This window comes from Moschus berezovskii, chromosome 7 (assembly GCF_049115385.1).
Source record: "Moschus berezovskii isolate FMDL1 chromosome 7, NW_MosBer_1.0, whole genome shotgun sequence".
Lineage (NCBI taxonomy): Eukaryota > Metazoa > Chordata > Mammalia > Artiodactyla > Moschidae > Moschus > Moschus berezovskii.
This window is the reverse complement of record NC_142466.1, coordinates 72,802,821-72,821,452: the sequence shown is the minus strand read 5'-3', so window position 1 is coordinate 72,821,452 and position 18,632 is coordinate 72,802,821. Positions and strand designations below refer to the sequence as shown.

Sequence of the window (18,632 nt, the reverse complement as noted above, 5' to 3'; positions counted from 1 at the left end):
AAGAAAAAGCCCATCACGGATGAGAAGGGCAGAGCAAATGGGGTGGGGGTTCCGGAGAAGGTGTGTGGAGAGGGAGGGCTTGCAGGAGGGGAAGGCTGGGTGAGGGGAACGTGAGAGAGGGTCTCCAAGTAGATGAGCTGTGAAGACAGTGAGAGAGGAAGGAAGTTTTAGCACCTGTGTTGGGGGAACAAGGCAAGGTCAGTTTTGTGCCTTCGTTTGCTCATTTATTTAACGAATCTTCTTCAAGTCCTTGTAACTCAGTGGAGAAGCAGGCTTTGGGCAGGTAGGTGCTGAAAAAAGGGGATGGTCAGGAAGAGTGTAGGGCCAGAAGGTATGTTGTGTGGAGTCTCGGAAAGGGTAAAGTTAGAACTGGGACTGAGCCAGAATTCCTGCTGTGTACAATCAAAAGGTCTTCATTTGATGACCCTACAGAGGAGCTTTCCAGAACAAGGATTCAGTGCTTCTCCAATTCTAGTGTGTGATGGAGAAGCCAGCCGTATGTTCGAAACTCTAAGTAGGATATCAATTAGCCTCAAGAAGGAAGGCCTCCTGAATGTTAGAAATGGGGAGACAGAAGATATCTGGCATCACATGGAGTGGAGGGGTCCAGAGGTGTGTAGGCAGTTAGATGAGGATGCAGGGAAAGAGCTAGCCCCACTTGGAGATGATGGTGACAGTGCGCCTTTCCTCCTCCAGGAAATCAAAGCCCCATGGAACTATGGGGTTTTGTTAAGAAGCACCCAGCTGTACCAGAACACCCAGGAGGTGTTTGTGAGCCAGATTATCACGCACGCAGACTTCGAGAAGTTATATCCCTTCAGGAGTGACATTGCCATGTTGCAGCTGCTCTTTCCTGTGAACTTCACCTACTACATCATCCCTGCCTGCCTCCCAGTCCCTGGTATGAAGCTCCCTATAACTCATACTGCTGGATACCTAACTGGGGTATGCTCAACAAAGACAGTGAGGGGGTGTGGGGGAATTGGGGGGGGATGAGAATGGGGAGGAGGAGAAAGGGGAGAGGACAGAAGAGCAAAGAAGGGAGGTGTGTCTCCACCTAAGGGGTCCTCCAGGCAAAGGTCCCCTTGGCCCACTATGCTTCATTTCCAGAGGACTGGACCATTCTATGGAGAAGGTGATGGCACTCCACTCCAGTACTCTTGCCTGGAAAATCCCATGGATGGAGGAGCCTGGTGGGCTGCAGTCCATGGGGTCGCTAAGAGTTGGACACGACTGAGCGACTTCACTTTCACTTTTCACTTTCATGCATTGGAGAAGGAAATGGCAACCCACTCCAGTGTTCTTGCCTGGAGAAACCCAGGGACGGGGGAGCCTGGTGGGCTGCCGTCTATGGGGTCACACAGAGTCGGACACAACTGAAGCAACTTAGCAGCTGCAGCAGCAGGACCATTCTAGTTCTAGTTCTGAAAGTGTGTGATTCTAAAGCTTTGGTGTTCCCTAAGTGTAAAGCTCTGAAGTCTGGGAATCTTTGGCTTTGTAATCAAGACTCTGAGTTCTTGAAATCTTTCTGGTTCTTGCTTCCAAGGTTTAAATCAACAAAAAATCTGAGATAACTTGATCCAACTCAAAGGTCATGGTAGGGGCCTGACTCCTTCCAAGTCACTAGCAAACTTGCTGATTTCCCAGTGCCATAGGAGGTACTTGGGAAAAGTGGAAACAAATACAAGTATGTCCTCTGACCTCTGAGCCTACCTGATCAATTCCGAACCTCACTTTTCTCTTCTCCCAACACAGTTCACCCATCTACTTTGTAGGCTTATTAGGTGAACTGAATGACACAGGAAAATAGCTGTACTTTTTAAGTTTGAAAGTGGAGAGATGTAGGCAAAAACTTATGATCAAGAGTTTTTATTAAAGAAAGGATTGTTTATGATCTGGTGAAATGCTTATGATGCAAAATTAGTGAGGGAAAGAGTATTTATTTGTAATTATTAGTTGGGTCATTTTTTTTTATTGGAGGCTAATTATTTTACAATATTATATTGGTTGGTTTTGTCATACATTGACATGAATCCGCCCCGGGTGTACATGAGTTCCCCCTCCTGAACCCCCCTCCCACGTCCCTCCTCCCTTTATCCTCCCTCTGGGTCATCCCCGCACACCAGCCCCGAGCATCCTGTAACATGCATCGACCCTGAACTGGTAATATGGTGTTTCTCTACAGAGCTGCTACAGGCATTTTGAACAGACGTTGTCTTCATTGGGTAGGATGTTCCAGCATCTCTGGTCCCTGCCTATTAGTATGTCACTAACACGTCCTAATCATACAACAAACAACCAGGTCCGCAACATTCTCACACCACATACACACACACATCATACACAGACACACACACAAACAACACATGTATACCACACTTCACACACACACAGGCACAATACAGAGACACACACACAACACAGTATTTCACACACACAAAGACACACATACAGCAGATGTATACATACTTCACACACATACACATACACACAGACTGGTTCCTCCTTGAGGACAGGGACCCTGTCTTTCTTGTTTCAATATCCCAGTCCATGCCCCAGGCAGGGCCTGGCACCTGGTAGGTATCCCACTGCTGCCCCCAGGTCCTTCTTCCCTGGCCCTCCAGGCTGGTCTCAGCTCCCACCCTGCGAGCTCTATGTTACTCTCCATATAGCCTTCTGAGTATTTGCCTTACAGCAGGACTCATGTCAGTTCCCTGCTCATTGCCCTCAGTGCCTTCCCATTTCTACTTAAGATCGGAACTCCCTGCCTTGGCTCTTAGGTCCCATTCCTCTTTATCATCTCCTACTGCATCCCTCACCCACACCACCCCAGCCAGCAGGCCTCCCTCCTGCCTTGACAATGCCAAGGCCATTCCTACCTCAGGTCTCCACCTTTACTATCTCCCTGAACTCATTTGCTTTTCCGACTAAGCTCATCATGCCTTGTTTCATTGCATATGCAGCTTGGCTACTCCTCTGAGCAGTTTTACTTGATCATGTGAGTTAAAACAGGCAACCCCTGATAGCACATCTTCTTGTTTTATTGCCTTTACACCACTTATTAGATCTAAAATAATGCTCCTTATTTATTTCATTTACACAATCTGTCCCAACTAAAAACATTCCCCTGTATCATTAGCTAAAAGATACTTAACATGAGGACAGAGGAACAAATGAGTAAATTGGATGAAAAATAAATGAGTGATAGGATGAGAGGATGGATGTGGGAACGTGGGAGGATGAGTGGGTGGAAGGGAAGATGGTTGGGCGAATGGGTGAAAGGATGGTGGGCAGGGAGATGGAGTGAGTGGGTCTATTGATGGAGGGGAGAATGGAGAGATGGATGAAAAGATGTGTATAGGCAAATGGATGGAAGGGTGAGTGGGCAAATGGGACATGAGGAAAGACAGGTAGGTAAATGGAGGAACAGGTGCATGGAAAGCAGTGTTAGTGATAGACAAAAGGTGAGTGGATGGGATGGTTTGTGAAAGGATAGATAGGTTGGTGAATGGTTGCTAAGCACCAGTGAGTGGCATGTGTTGGAGAGATTTGCCTTTATCCTTTGTGGAATAGGAGTTTGGCCTGTTGCTATGAAAGAGGTAGAGGGAATAGGATGAATTTGGAAAAGTTAGAGAAACAGAGGAGGGCATTAGGCATAGGTAGAAGACTGAAACGAGGATGAAAGCTCAGCTGTGCGGAGAAAACCCCATGTTGAGGGGCAATGCTGACTGGTAAGTCAGGGGTCTGTAGCTCGGCTACAGCATCCTTCCCAGATTTCCTCCTTATCCTCCCAGCACCTCTGCTCGAACCTTTCTATCTCCAGGAGGGTAAGGTGAGCTTCATTGTGAACAAGTTCTATAAACTGTTATATGGAGATGGAAAAGGCAAGACTGCTCTGTACATGCTATATGCTGGGGACTTCTTGACAGGAAAGTCCATCTGCCAAGTGAGTAAGGCCCTTTCTGCTTTTCCTTCACCTGTTCTCAGGGCCTCAGTTTCTCTGGGAGAGGGGCTGTGTTGCCTCTACTCTTTGCGGAGCCCCTGGGACTTCCCATTTCCTCCCTCTATGCATCTTCCTGGACTCCATCCCTTGGCAGTGTCCCCCAGGCCAACTCCCCTTCCTAAGTTCCTTTCACATGAAGTCATCTACAGCATCTATTCTTGAGGCTTATATTAAAGTTTTTACTGAAGTGTAACATACATACAAAAGAATATATCCATGCTCTTTTCATTCAGTTCAGTTCAGTTCAGTTCAGTCGCTCAGTCGTGTCCGACTCTCCGCGACCCCATGAATCACAGCACGCCAGGCCTCCCTGTCCATCACCAACTCACGGAGTTCAGTCAAACTCATGTCCACAGAGTCGGTGATGCCATCCAGCCATCTCATTCTCTGTCGTCCCATTCTCCTCCCACCCCCAACCTTTCCCAGCATCAGAGTCTTTTCCGGTGAGTCAACTTGTCGCATGAGGTGGCCAAAGTATTGCAGTTTCAGCTTTAGCATCAGTCCTTCCAGTGAACACCCAGAATTGATCTCCCTTAGAATGGACTGGTTGGATCTCCTTGCGGTACAAGGGACTCTCTCCAACACCACAGTTCAAAAGCATCAATTCTTCAGCGATCAGCTTTCTTCACAGTCCAACTCTCACATCCATACATGACCACGGGAAAAACCATAGCCTTGACTAGATGGACCTTTGTTGGCAAAGTAATGTCTCTGCTTTTTAATATATTATCAAGGTTGGTCATAACTTTCCTTCCAAGGAGTAAGCATCTTTTAATTTCATGGCTGCAATCAGCATCTTCAGTGATTTTGGAGCCCAAAAAAATAAAGTCTGACACTGTTTCCATAAGTTGGATGAATTTTCACATAGTGAGGCAACATGTGATCAATACCCCAAAGGCCCCACTCACACTTCCTTCCCGTCACCAACACCCAACAGAAACCACCATCTTCACCTTTAATACCTTAGATTAGATTCTGAATGTTCTGTAAGTAGAATTTATTTCTAGCTGTCAGTCTTTTTTGTCTTAGCATTATATTTGTGAGATTCATCAATTCTGTTACCTGTTCAGTCTCCTTACTCTATAGGACTCTACTGTGTGCCTTGAATTTGATGATCAGTTACACTCTTAATGGATATTTAAGTACTTTCCAAGTTTTTCGTTTCATTTCATTTCCAAATGTTTTACCTTCTATTTCACAGAAACCCTTGAGTAGAATTGTTGGAGTAAAAGATATGCATATATTCAGCTTTGGCAAATATTACCGAATATTTCCAAAGTGGTTCACCATTTCCACTCATTCAAGCAGTCGATTAGAGTTTATATTCTCACCAATACTTAGCATTTTCCGTCTTTTCACTTTTAATAGATTGTTGTGGTTTGCATTTTCCCGATGACCAATTAAATATGCTTTCACATATTTATTATTATTGGATATCTTTTTTTTATGTAAAGTTTCTTTTCAAGATATTTTTCCCCCTCTTATTTTTCTGTTGGGTTCTCTGTCTCTTACTTTAGGGGCTCTTTATATATTTTATATATTCCAGATATATGTCTATTGTTGTCTATTTGTTTGTGTATTTTTTTTGCTTTGGTGTTTGTTCTGTTTGTTTGTTTTCTTTTGCCTGTCTTGGATCTTAGTTGTCGCATGCAGGCTCTTCATTGCAGAGTGTGGGCCTCTCTAAGTTGTAGCATGTGATCTCCAGAGCACGTAAGTCAGTAGTTGCAGCATGTAGACTTAGTTGTCCCGTGGCATGTGGGACATTAATTCCCTGACCAGGGATGGAACCCGTGTCCTCTGCAAGGAGGGAAGATTTTTAACCACTGGGCCACCGAGGAAGTCTGCTTCTTGGATATTTTAATTGTGAACCTTTCTTTACACTTTATGTAATGCCCTGTTTTATAGCTGAGAAAACAGGCCTGGAAAGGACAAGTGGCTACCCTAAAATAAGGCAGCACAGCCTGGACCCCTGTGTTTTCACTTGAAGCCTAACGTGACCTCCACTGTATCGCCCTCAGGGCCAAGCCTCCCAAGCTGGCATCATGTGCCAAGCTCTTCCGTGGCCTTTGTCTGCTTGCCTGCTGGATATCCATAGTGCCCTTGAGTCGACTCTTCCTCTCATTTCTCCTCGGTATGAGGACACCACTGAGATGGACCCTTAAGAGCCAAGGCAGCATATAACTGCCCCACCCCCTGACTCCTGCCTCTCTTAGCCTTTCAGTCCCCACAGCCTACCTGAGAGACTCCATCTAGATTCATCTTCTGCCATATCACCTGCTCTGGCTCCCATCCTCCAACCCAGGCCCCTCTTCTCTCCCTGAAAGTGCCTCCCCCCTTGTGTAGGGCACCCAGAAACAGGTCTGAGGAGAGACAGACGACAGGGGCACTCAGTGCTTAGACTGTGGGGCAGAAAAGACCTGTTTCCAGTATTCAGTCTGTCATTTCCTGGGGTTGTGACCTTAGCTAAGTTTCCTCACCCATGAAATGGATTTGCTAAGCCTCCTCTTAATAAGGTCCCTGTAGGAAATTTAATACTGTACTGGCATTCAGGAGGTACTTAGCAAGTCCTGGCTTTCAATCTCCTGGCCTGGCCTGTCTCCATCTACCTGGATTACACCTGCTTTTCTGGGCCTGTGTTAGACCTATCCTCTCACTCAATGTGGAATTCACTGCCCTGGCTCCACTCAGCACATACAAAACCCACACACCCACACTCAGTTTACTCTGTCTTTTCAGTACTGCAAAACACAGCTCACTTTCCATGGGATATACTAGTGGTGGGGCTTCCAACTCCCATGGGGTCAGGAGGCTACTGGAGCCCTTCCCATCTCCCCCATACTGGCCCAGAATCCACCACAATATCAGCACCCACAAGGCTCATCTGCATGAATCCCTGAGGCCTGGAGTGTACAGGAACTTGGCCTTCCCCAGCCTTAAAGAGTGCAGTATGGGTGCACTGTGGGGAGGGCCAAGGGCACCCCAGGTAGGGACCCCAGAGGAGAAGAGCTGAGGTGATGATGGCACATTCCCAGTGTCCAAGAAGCCCCTGGTGTGAATTTCTTGGTGCTTTGGCGACATCACCTTAAACTGGTGGCTCAGACAACAGAATGTATTATCTTAGATTTCTGGACATCAGAGTCTAAAGTCAAGGTGTTGGCCTGGATGCTTCCTTCTGGAGGCTCTAGGAGGAAATGTTTTCTTGCTTTTTCTATCTTTTTAGAGGTCCCTAACAATCCTCGGCTCACGGCCCCTTCCTACATCACCAAATCACATTGCTCCTCCCTCTGCTCCTGTCATCACATCTCCTCCTCTGACTCAGACCTCCTGCCTCCCTCTTTCCTCATGAGTACCTTTGTGTTTATGTTGGGTCCAACCAGATAATTCAGGATAATCTTCCTATTTCCTGATTCTCAACGCCACAACAGCTGCAGAGTCCCTTTTGCCATGTAAGGTAACATAGGCCTAGGTTCTGGTGATGAGGATGGCCATCTTTGAGGGTTACTTTTGGCTAGCCACACCATGTACCCTTCTCTTTCCTTCAAGTCACCACTTCCCCCAAACCTTCCCTCTCAGCTGGAGAGCTTGCTTCCTATTTCACTGAGAACATCAAAGCATTCAATTGGCCTAGGTGCCATTCATCTTCCCAGTCCAGCAGGCATGTTGCATCTCTCCTGAGCCTCCTGGCCCCTTGTTGCCAGTCCCTCCTGGAGTTCTGGGTGCCCAGAGTCTCCCTTCCTCCATGTCTTCCATGTCCCCTTTCATGGCTCCCGTGTAAACGTGCGGTGGCAATCTCCCTCCTTCTCTTGCCCAGTTTCTCTGCCTCATTTCCCCCAAAGACTCCTCATAACAGCCCTGGATCTAACCCACTCTGCCCAGGAGTGTCCCCAGTGCCACCAGAGCCACAAGTCCCTAAGAGCCTGTCTTGCCAGAGCCACCCTTGGACCTGAGTCCTCCTCTCACTCAGCACTTCAGCAAGTCTCACTGCCATTTTCTGGCACCAGGACCAGCCAGCTACTCTGCTCTGCACTGTTCCCCTCCAATCCCACCTCTAAATCCTGGAGACACCAGGGCTCTGTGCTCAGCCTGCTCCTTCCCCTCTGCACTTCTTCCCTGGTTGGTGAGATAGGCTCAACTTTGACAGGTCCTGTTGCCTTTTTCAAATTATTGTCCCAAATCTGTTTCTTACCGCCCTGGCCCCTCCCCACCCATAATCTCTCACTTCTCTCCTGTCAGTTCAGTTCAGTCGCTCATTCGTGTCCGACTCTTTGCGACCCTATGAATCACAGCACACCAGGCTTCCCTGTCCATCACCAACTCCTGGAGTTCACTCAAACTCATGTCCATCGAGTCGGTGATGCAATCCAGCCATCTCATTCTCTGTCATCCCTGTCTCCTCCCGCCCCCAATCCCTCCCAGCATCAGTCTTTTCCAGGGAGTCAACTCTTCGCATTAGGTGGCCAAAGTATTGGAGCTTCAGCTTTAGCATCAGTTCCAATGAAAGCCCAGGATTGATCTCCTTTAGAATGGACTGGTTGGATCTCCTTGCAGTCCAAGGGACTCTCAAGAGTCTTCTCCAGCACCACAGTTCAAAAGCATCAATTCTTCGGCAATCAGCTTTATTCACAGTCCAACTCTCACATCCATACATGACCACGGGAAAAACCATAGCCTTGACTAGACGGACCTTGGTTGGGAAAGTAATGTCTCTGCTTTTTAATATACTATCTTGGTTGGTCATGACTTACCTTCCAAGGAGTAAGTGTCTTTTAATTTCATGGCTGCAATCAGCATCCGCTGTGATTTTGGAGCCCCAAAAAATAAAGTCTGACACTGTTTCCACTGTTCCCCCATCTATTTCCCATGAAGTGATGGGACCAGATGCCATGATCCTTGTTTTCTGAATATTGAGCTTCAAGCCAACCTTTCACTCTCCTCTTTCACTTTCCTCAAGAGGCTTTTGAGTTCCTCTTCACTTTCTGCCATAAGGGTGGTGTCATCTGCATATCTGAGGTGACTGATATTTCTCCCGGCAATCTTGATTCCAGCTTGTGCTTCTTCCAGCCCAGCGTTCCTCATGATATACTCTGCATAGAAGTTAAATAAGCAGGGTGACAATATACAGCCTTGACGTACTCCTTTTTCTATTTGGAACCAGTCTGTTGTTCCATGTCCAGTTCTAACTGTTGCTTCCTGACCTGCATACAGGTTTCTCAAGAGGCAGGTCAGGTGGTCTGGTATTCCCATCTCTTTCAGAACCGGTTCATTCTCCACACAGCACCAGAGCAATCCAGCTGCTAGACTTGACCTAGCAGTTCTCCATGGGCGTCAACTCCAACCCCCACCATGAAGGCCCTGGGAACCTGAGTCCCGTCTACCTGCCTTGCTTCCCATATGTCATTGCTCTTCCTCCCACCCACCTGGCCATCCCTCCTCTCCTCGTCTGCACTCACTGCTCCCTCTGCTCCAGCATCAGAAAGTTGGGTTGTCCTCTTTGGAATCTCAGCTCGGGAAAGTGCCAGGCTTCCACCCTATGAAATGTCCTTCCTTTCCTGTCCTGTCCCTTCCATGGCTTGCTTCCACATGTCACGTCTGACAATGGCAGCCTAGTTGGATTCTTTACAAAAGGTTCATGTAAGGGGAACTTTGTCATTTCACCCCTGTGCTCAAAGGCAGCAGCTGTTCTGAATGCTGGTTGTGTGTGCTGGACAGGTGCTTGAATGGGACCAAGCACAGCTATGTCCCCTGCTCCTCGACCGACCTCCAACAATGAAGCCTTCCGTTTAGCTAATGAAGTGAGGGAGTTTCCACCCAGATGGTCCTACTCTGTCAGCATTTCAGGACTCCAGTAACTCCCAGAGGCTTTCGGGAGACCCTCAGCTGCTCCCTGAGCAATACAGGCTGCCTCCACCAGGCCTGGGTATGGGCAATTTCTGAAGAAACTCAACCAAGAAGTTGAGAGAAAGCTAAAGGTCAGACTAAAGAATGAAAAAGGAGGATGACTCAGGTGGGGATGTGCTGCTGCAGCTCAGAGTTTGCAAAAGCTGGGTCTGCAGCAGCTTCAGCTGGCCAGTTTCCACTCACAGACCAGCTCTCTTGGGTTCAATTCCTGCAGCTGTCCCTTCTTGGCCTTGGAGAGTGCTATCTCCTGGACCACCATGCCCTTTCTGGGCACAGCCTCCATATATTGATGGATTTACATTTGTGATTGTTCTGAGGGTCAATCAAGAACTTCCTAAGCATGATTCCAGTGCTTACCTGCACGACTTAATCAGGCTGGTCTGAGTGGGATGCTGGCTTCTGGAATTTCACAGCGGTCCACCTGAGTGAGGCTGGAGGGCAGAGACTCATAAGCCCCACTTTGCTACCTTGTCTTCTCAGACCTGGCTCAGTAACCCACCTGAACTCCCATTTCTTTCCTAGAGTGATTCTGGGGGGCCCCTGGTCTGTGACTTCACTAGTTCTGGGTTCTGATGGGGCTGGCCAGCTGGAGCTTTGACTGCCAACACCCCATTTACCCTAGCATCTTCACCAATGTCACCAACTGGATCGATGAGATCCAGAGACTCACACCCCTCCCTGAACCCACGTCTGCTCTTCTCCACAGACCCAATTTCCACAACAGCCTCCTCACTAGAACCTTCCCCCCTCCCCTCCCCTGCTGTGGGAGTGCACAGACTTCGGAGGAAGTACATCAGTCAGCTCCAGCTGCCATAACAAATATCACAAGCAATGTGGCTTAGACAACAGGAACCTTCTTGGCCCTCAACCCCACATGACTGTTCCCTGCTGGCCAGGGGCCAGGCCAGCCTGCCCCAAGGTGTCCACACACCTTCAGCAGTAGGAGCCTAGTGTCTCCTTTCTGCTTAGCTGACTCAGGACTTAGTGGCCCTGCCTGTAAGCCTTGAAGCAATGCTCTCATCATCCTTCCTGCTAGTCTGCCTGTCACAGAGTCTTTGTGTAGCCAGCAGGATCCCAGGAAGCCTCACCATGCACTTGCCCCTGCCTTCAGAATCCCTGATAATCTGGTAAAGTTCCCCTTTAGCACATATCCAATATGGACTAGATGCTAGTCAAAAGATTCAGGCCAAATTCTCTCCAATCCTGGCATTGCCCACATATCCCGGACTCTCACTGGCAGATGAGCACAAATGGACTCACATGGACTCTCACACAGATCCCACTGGCTGGAGCCAGGAACTTGCGCAGGAATTCCCTCCCCAAGATGAGCTTGGAAGGCCTCAAGAAAGTGTCTTCCCAGCGTCCAAACATTTCCACAGTCCCTGCATCTGGCTGGAGTTCTACCACTGAGGTACCACCATGTTTAGCCATGTGTCCACCACCAGCATCAACCTTTAAGAGCCCAGCAGTCTGGAAGGCGGAAGACTAGCTTTCCCTCCCTTGGTGGTGAACTCAGTTATGAATCCTCAAAGCAAGATTGCTCAGGGTCCTGGAGTCAGGGAGCTACTACCACACCATGTGGTCCACACACGTTCTCCAGAAGATCAGGGGAGCTCAGGCAGTTCAGCTGCACTAGTAGCCACTCCACTGGTCCTAAGTTCTTATTTTCCTCCCAACCCCAGCAGCCTCAGGCTGTCTGCCCTGGAGCCTGGCCTTCACACACCCTATTTCTGGAGATAGGTGATTCTCTGTCCCTCCTGGTTGTCCTTAGACCTCTAACCAGGGGATCCCAACACATACCTCATCGCGTAACAGACAGACCAAATGTCATCTGCAGCCCAGCCAGTCCCCCATTGCCTGAAACTGACCTAGTGCTCAGCATTATCTTGGTTTAGCTGCTTTTTAAAGATAAACGGAAGCCTAGCAGGGTTAAGTAGTTTTTCAGAAATGACATAGGTAGGAATTAGTGGGAACAGAAATTCAAATCTTGGTCTTTCTTAAAGAACTTAAATATCTTTGTTCTTCGTGCTCCTGCAGACTGTACCCAGATGCCTGTTACCCTGTGTTCATTTTCCTGGAGTAAATAGCCAGGAATGCACATATACTTAGTTTTGCATTTTTTTTTTAAGAATCAGACAAACTGCTTTCCAGAGAGACTTTATGATTTTAAAGTTCCTTTAGTAACACTATGAGAAATCCAGTTTCATGGCATACTCAACTAACAAGTTAATTTTCATTTTAGCCATTCTAAATCAACATGTGATTGTTCTCATTGTGATCCTAATTTGAGTTTCATAATGACCAGGAGTTTTGAACATCTATTCATGATTTATTTGCCAAACACATGTCCTCTTTGGTGAAATGTCTCTTTATATCTTTTCCCCATTTTCTAATTGAATTGTTCTGTTTTTACTTAGTTTTAATAGTTTTTTCTATACTCTAGACACAAGACTTTTCTCAGATGTGTGACTTGCAAATAATTTCTCCAAACTCATAGATTCTTCTCATCCTTAACAGAGTCTTTCATGTAGGAAGATAATGAATTTTAGTAAAATCCAATTTTCTCTTCTTTTATGAGTAATGTTTTTGCTCTCATGTGTAAAAACTCTTCACCAAGCCCTAGGACCCAAAGATTTTCTCCTACTTTTCTTATAAAAGTTTAAAATTTTAAAGTTTTGCGTTTAAATCATATTGAAAAAGAAAGACAATTGGGAATCCCGAACTCAGGTTTCTTTCCTCTTCTTTCTTACAACTGTGTAGGAAATTTGTTCTTAACTCCTGCCCAATAGCCTCATGATTTCTAATTTTTTTCCCCACTCTAAATCTGAAAGATTTCAATGACATATATATTGGATACTTTCAGAGGGTTTTACCAGACACTTGAAGGGAATGATTTGTCCATCTAGATATTTCCCAGGCCTTTAGTACTCTTCAGTACAGAAATATCTTCTTACATGCACCTTTTATTTTTTATTCTCTGGGTTAACTACTCTGTGCACTCTCCCTTGACTTTAGTTGAGAAGATGAGGTGAGATCAATTTAAAGAAAATCACTTAATTTAAAAAATAAAAAAATTAAGGGTTGAAGAAATTAACAACTTGGAGACATTTCTCACTATTTGAACTTTTCTCATGGGAAAATATGATATTATTTTTAACCAGTAACTTCAAACTAGAGGAATGGGGAGGCAAAATACTGTACCCTGGCACTCCAGCAAGGCAGGCTTTCTTGTTGATTCTTCCCCTTGTCCTGTCAATCAGTTGTTAAAAGAGTCTCATTCATGGCTCTGAGTACAGTTTGAATGAGCCATTCCCAGGGCCACTAACATACAAATTGAATTGTGGAAAAAATTAACCCATCTCATGTCTACAATCATTTTGTACTCCATCAAAATCTTAGACCACAGAGGCAGATATAATTAAATCAGTCCATAAGTAATTTTGGGAGACAGGCAACAGAAGGGAGTAACTAGAAGTCCTTTTACCATGATCTCTGACTATTCATGTAGAAAGGTTGGGGCAGGTAATATTTGCTGAGAAAAAAATCTCTGGATATGGATCACAGACCTCAGATGACCGATCATATTCTACTGAAGCATGGAACATTAGATGTACAGTGGGATCCGATGCTTATGTCTTGTAGAGTTTTCAATCTGTGTGTTTGGAGGCTCTCAGTATTGTTAAATACCAGGGGTTTTAAGAGGTATCCTGTAAAGTAAAAATAGTACTAATCTTGGAATTGATCACTAAAAGAATCTGATGATCGAATTTTCATTCAAAAGTATTACCAACCCAAGTCAACAAGTTGATTCTGCTACTTTTTTTTTTTAGATTTGGCAGTTAAAGTTCTCCAATATATAATAAAAATGAAAGGGAGCATAAAATTATTCCCATGCTACTGCTATCTCAACTGAAACTGACCCAAATTTTCAAGTCCTGATCAAAAAAAAGTTATTGATAACTTTTATCAAAAGTTATTGATAAAAAAACCTGCAAGGAAACATCTGAGAATCAACATTTATTGAAGCACCTCCATGTAATAAATACAGTAAGAAAAAATATTCTAATAAGCTGAATGCATTTGGATAGTCTAGGAATGGAGTCAGCAGACAGTATCTCAAAGCATTTCCCAGATCTGAAATTATTTGTTAGGATTGTTCTTTAGTGAAAACTTTTGGTCTACTAGGGAAAAGGACCTACTGTTTTTTGACAGACATAAATAAGAACCAAGGAACTGCAGTTCAAGGACATGAAAGGGCATGAAAACACTTTCCCAATTTAAGGTTATTGTGCTTAGGGTGGAGTTCTCCAAAACTCTTGTATCTACATGCATGGATTTTACGTGTGCAATATAAAAATCACCAGTGTGCATCTCACAGAGCTACTTTTAAGAAGAAAGTGCTACGAAGGTTCCCGATGAGAATCCATGCATAGAGAACCTCCCCAGTGTGCCCGGACCCTCCACTTCTCTCTTCTATCGCAGCAACCTCCTGGGACAGTTGTCTGCGTGCCGCATGGCTGCACGCATGCGCACGCCCACTGTGGGCAGGCTGACGGCAGTTATCCAACCGCCGCTCCCAGCGTCTGTTCAGGTTGTCCCCTCAAGAAGACAGGAGCTCTCGCTGCAATAGGGAGGGCGGAGCCCCAACAGCTAACCTGGCGTGGGTGGGGGCGGGCCCTCATGGCAGCCTCTAGAATCAATTACAGGCACTTTGAGGTATTTGAGGTAAGGGAGCCACAGATTCTTCAACGCTCAGGTGTTCCCTTTCACCCTGGGGTTACTTGTGCCGTTGTCAGTGTAGGGAGACTCCCCTATAGCGCTCGGTTCCCTTGTGATGTTTACACCAGGGTTATTGGCACCAGTGGGGAGCAGGCTGCAAGAATGGTTCCCTGACTGCAGGGCCTACAGTGGAGGATAAATCGTGAGAGCAGTTAAATAGGTGCCATTCTAGTCCGTGCCTTCTGAGGAGTACAAAAGCTAGAGGGAAGTTACTTGAAAGCCGTCATCCAGTTGGCAAGAAGCAGCGCATGTCATTGGAAAATGAGTTGAAAGTGAGTGAAAATCTAACATACATGCTCATCATTTCACGAGTTTCTTCCTTTTGAATATGAAAAGAAGGAACGTGAAAAAGAGGAAGCACAAGTCATTGGAAAATCAGTGGAAGGTGAGTGAAGATCTAACGTACATTCTCATAGTTTCACAGGTGACTTCCTTTTTAACGTTAAAACGTCTGTCAACACATATCTTCAAACTGTGTTCTTGTCCCTGATGAGAGAAACTTTGCCGAATGTAGTAACAGACATCGATTTGTAGTCTAATGTCAAATCATGATTGACTGGCAAGCTTTGATGGGGTTTGTACGTATTTCATTGGTTGGTATGATAGTCCAGTGTGTGGGTTGGTTTTGTCTGTGGCTATTTGTGTTTAAGGGGAGTTCATGCCTCTATTTTTGTGAGAGTGTGTGAGGGTGAGTGTTGTATTGGGTGGGTGTTGAGATTGTAACACAGGCATCAAGGATTGTTGATTAGGTGTTTGTAATTTGGTGTTTGGGAACTATTTTTACATGTGCTTTTTTCACCCATGAATTTGGGGATTTGTATGTGTTTAATGGTAGATTTTTCACATGTGTAAGGGCAATGTTAGGAAAAGTACCGGTGTGTATTAGTTTAGGTGTACAGTGTATCTTGTGTACTTGAGGAATGTCAGATGATCATTTGTGTACTGAGGGTATCTTGTGTCTAGTGCTTGTTGTATGCTTCTGTGGTTTGTGTGTGTGTGGATTTTCAGGAGCTGTCTATGTATATTTTGCTATATAGGGGGGAAGTCTGTGACTATTTTATAGGGTTAGTAGATGTTGTTTGTAGTAGTGTTTATATGATTCTATATTCTGCAAGATGCAAAAATTAATTCTATGTGAGAATTTGGGAATGTGGGGTAAGCATATGCAAGTAGTGTGTGTAGTGTGTTTGAAACAAAGAGTATATATAATTATATGTTTGCATATTTGTAGTGTAGTGGGTAATTGTGGTTATATTTGGGGCTTATGGAGAGTTGTGTGTAAAATGAATTTGTGTGTGTATTCAAGACGCATGGCCATTTGGAGAAATATTTGCTAGTGCTATGGATTTCTGTTTTTCAGTAGGAGCCTCCTAGGCTTATATAGTTTGAGAAGTGAGTATGCGTGTATCTGATGAGAAGCTGAGGTTCCAGGTTTATACAGGGGATTTAGTAATTTTCATTTAAATGTATTAGAAATGTGTGATATGGTAATTTGTTAGTATATGCAGATGTATGAGCCAGCTCCTACTAGCCAGGGATCATTTGGTATATAGAAGTTATTTCATAAGTGGTTTCCTGGACATATTTCTATGTGTCTTTCTTGTGTATACTGATTTGTATGTGTCCATTATCAGATGTATGAATTGTGAAAGTATTCATAATGTATGGAGTGTTAGGAGTATTCAAGTACATTTCTTTGAAGACTTGTAGGGTGTTTACGCATATGTGTTGTAGTAGGTAATATATTTGTATATTCATGATGAAGATAGATATACATATATAGTGTCTTTCTCTTTATATGTTGGGAGAGAGGTGAGGAGTTTGTGTCCTGGAGAGTTAGCATAGTGTATCTTCAGCAGTCTTGCCTGGAGAATCCCTATGGACAGAAGAGCCTGCCAGGCTATAGTCCATGGGGTCACAAAGAGTCTGACGCAGGTTCCTGTGCAGGGTCGCTGTGAGTCTGTGAGAGATCCCTATGCAGAGTCAGTGTGTGTCAGTGGGAGGTCCCTGTCTGGGGTGAGTGTGGGTCTCTGGGAGGAACCTGTGCAAGGTCAGTATGGGTGTGTGGGAGGTTTCTGTTTGGGGACACTGTGGGTCTGTCAGAGGTCCCTACTGGGGTCAGTGTGGATCTGTCTAGATCTCTGTGTGGGATTATTAGGCGCCTTGTGCTGGATCAGTGTGGGTATATGAGAGATGAGTGAGGTGAGTGTGGGTCTGACCCACTCTTTGAGGAGACCCTCCATTGCTGTCCTTTCTGCACCTCATGGTAGGATAAGGGCAAGGGACTCTCCACGTCTGGTTTCTTGCTGTTCTGTCAGTGTCCCTTCTGTGTCATTTCTCCAGACAGGAACCTTAGTTCTATCTCCCCCAACTCAGCACTCACCTCTTGGTGCCTCTGAGAGGACCTGGCAGCAGGCAGGCTCAGGATCCATGCTCTGTGCTCTCCTCTCCTGAACTCTGGAGGTCACTCAATGACCTAGGCCACCACCCCTCCTCTCAGACCCTGGCTGAGCCCCCACCCCTATGCCTACCATGGGGGATGTGGTGCAGAGGCAGGACTAGTCTCCGGGAGAAAGCACAGCACAAGCAGGCCTGTGCCCTCTGCCCCCACCCTGGGCCTGGCACCATATGTGATGGCCCTGACAGGCATGGAAGTGGGGTCATTCCTGCAGGCTCCTATATCAGGGACCCCTCCAGGAGTCTCTCCACCATGGGAGTGACTGTGACATAGAGCCCCAAATTGTTCTAGGGGATTGCTTTTGTCTCCCCACTTTCCTTTGTGGACCGGCCCCGGGGAGAAAAGCTGACGACACCCTCATTCTCTACAGGTGACTTACCATCCGCTCGGTGACACATCCTGTCTGCTGGTCTCTTCCCTCTCCGGGCTCTGGGATGAGTGAGGCTGAGAGCAGGTGAGACTTGCTATGACCCCTGCACAGTCCCCGGGCCTGTTGAGTCCCACCTGTCCTCTGGGAACCTCCTTGGGCCACATGTGTAAGTAGAGATCACAGACCACGAGTCTGTCCCGAGCTCTCCATCCTATGAAATCTGATTATTTACATTGTGGAGAAGTGAAGCTTCGCTTCTCAGAGGCTCCATTGCCTCCGGTAGCCTGGCCCTCTGTGGAGAAGCTTTAGGTGTTCTCCCTCTGTCTGAGCTCTTGGAGTTGGAGTAGAGGGGAGACTCTGGGGTGGAGCCACCAGGAGCCACCAGGCCCCTAACTTCTTTCCTCTATTCCTGTAGATGGTGGTGGGATGCCAGGGGCTCCTTGGTCTCTGTGCCATCAATGGGCACTCTGCCCCCTGCCTCCTTCCCCAAATCCCACCCTAGGGGCACAGAGTCCCACCCTCAGACCATGAGGTGACTGCACACATGGCCATGCCCCTTGCTCGTTCACCCAGGGCAGGTGGGTGCTGTGAGCAGGGCTGTCCTCTCCTCTGCGGCAGGGGTGGACTGGCCCTCGGGAGCCTCCATGCTCCCTACCACACATCCTCAGAGCTGGGAGTGTGTGGTCCTCATCCTCATTCTCTGCTCCAGAGCATGAGAAAGACAGGTAGGGTGACAGACCTGGCCCATCTCATTCCAGCTCCTTCTGGGAGAGGAGGGGCTTTCAGGGCAACTTTATCTAGCCCACCAGGACATGAGGACAACTTTCTCCCACCTCTCACTCAGGACCAGCACTGCCCCCAATCGCCCCTTCTTATCCTAACATGTGAGTTTGTCTCTGACACTTTCTGAGCCTGAGGGGAATTTCAGCCTCTGAACAGCCCCTCCCCCTACAGCCCCACAATTTCCAGGTAGAGAGAGAGCAGGAGAAGACAGCCAGATCCAAAAAAGGGGGAGGTCTTTAGGTTTAGTTCACCTTGATGTGTTCTGAATGCTATTGGACATTTCTGTAATGCTGAGATCACGGAAACTGAAGGTGCAGTGAAGGAACTGGGGTGAAGACGAG

The 18,632-nt window shown here is 46.5% G+C and overlaps 1 pseudogene; it reads left to right on the top strand.

The window, feature by feature from the left end:
* The first annotated feature begins 498 nt into the window (after positions 1–498).
* Positions 499–14,531, top strand: LOC148777359 (putative serine protease 47; annotated as a pseudogene).
* The last annotated feature ends 4,101 nt before the right edge of the window (positions 14,532–18,632 follow it).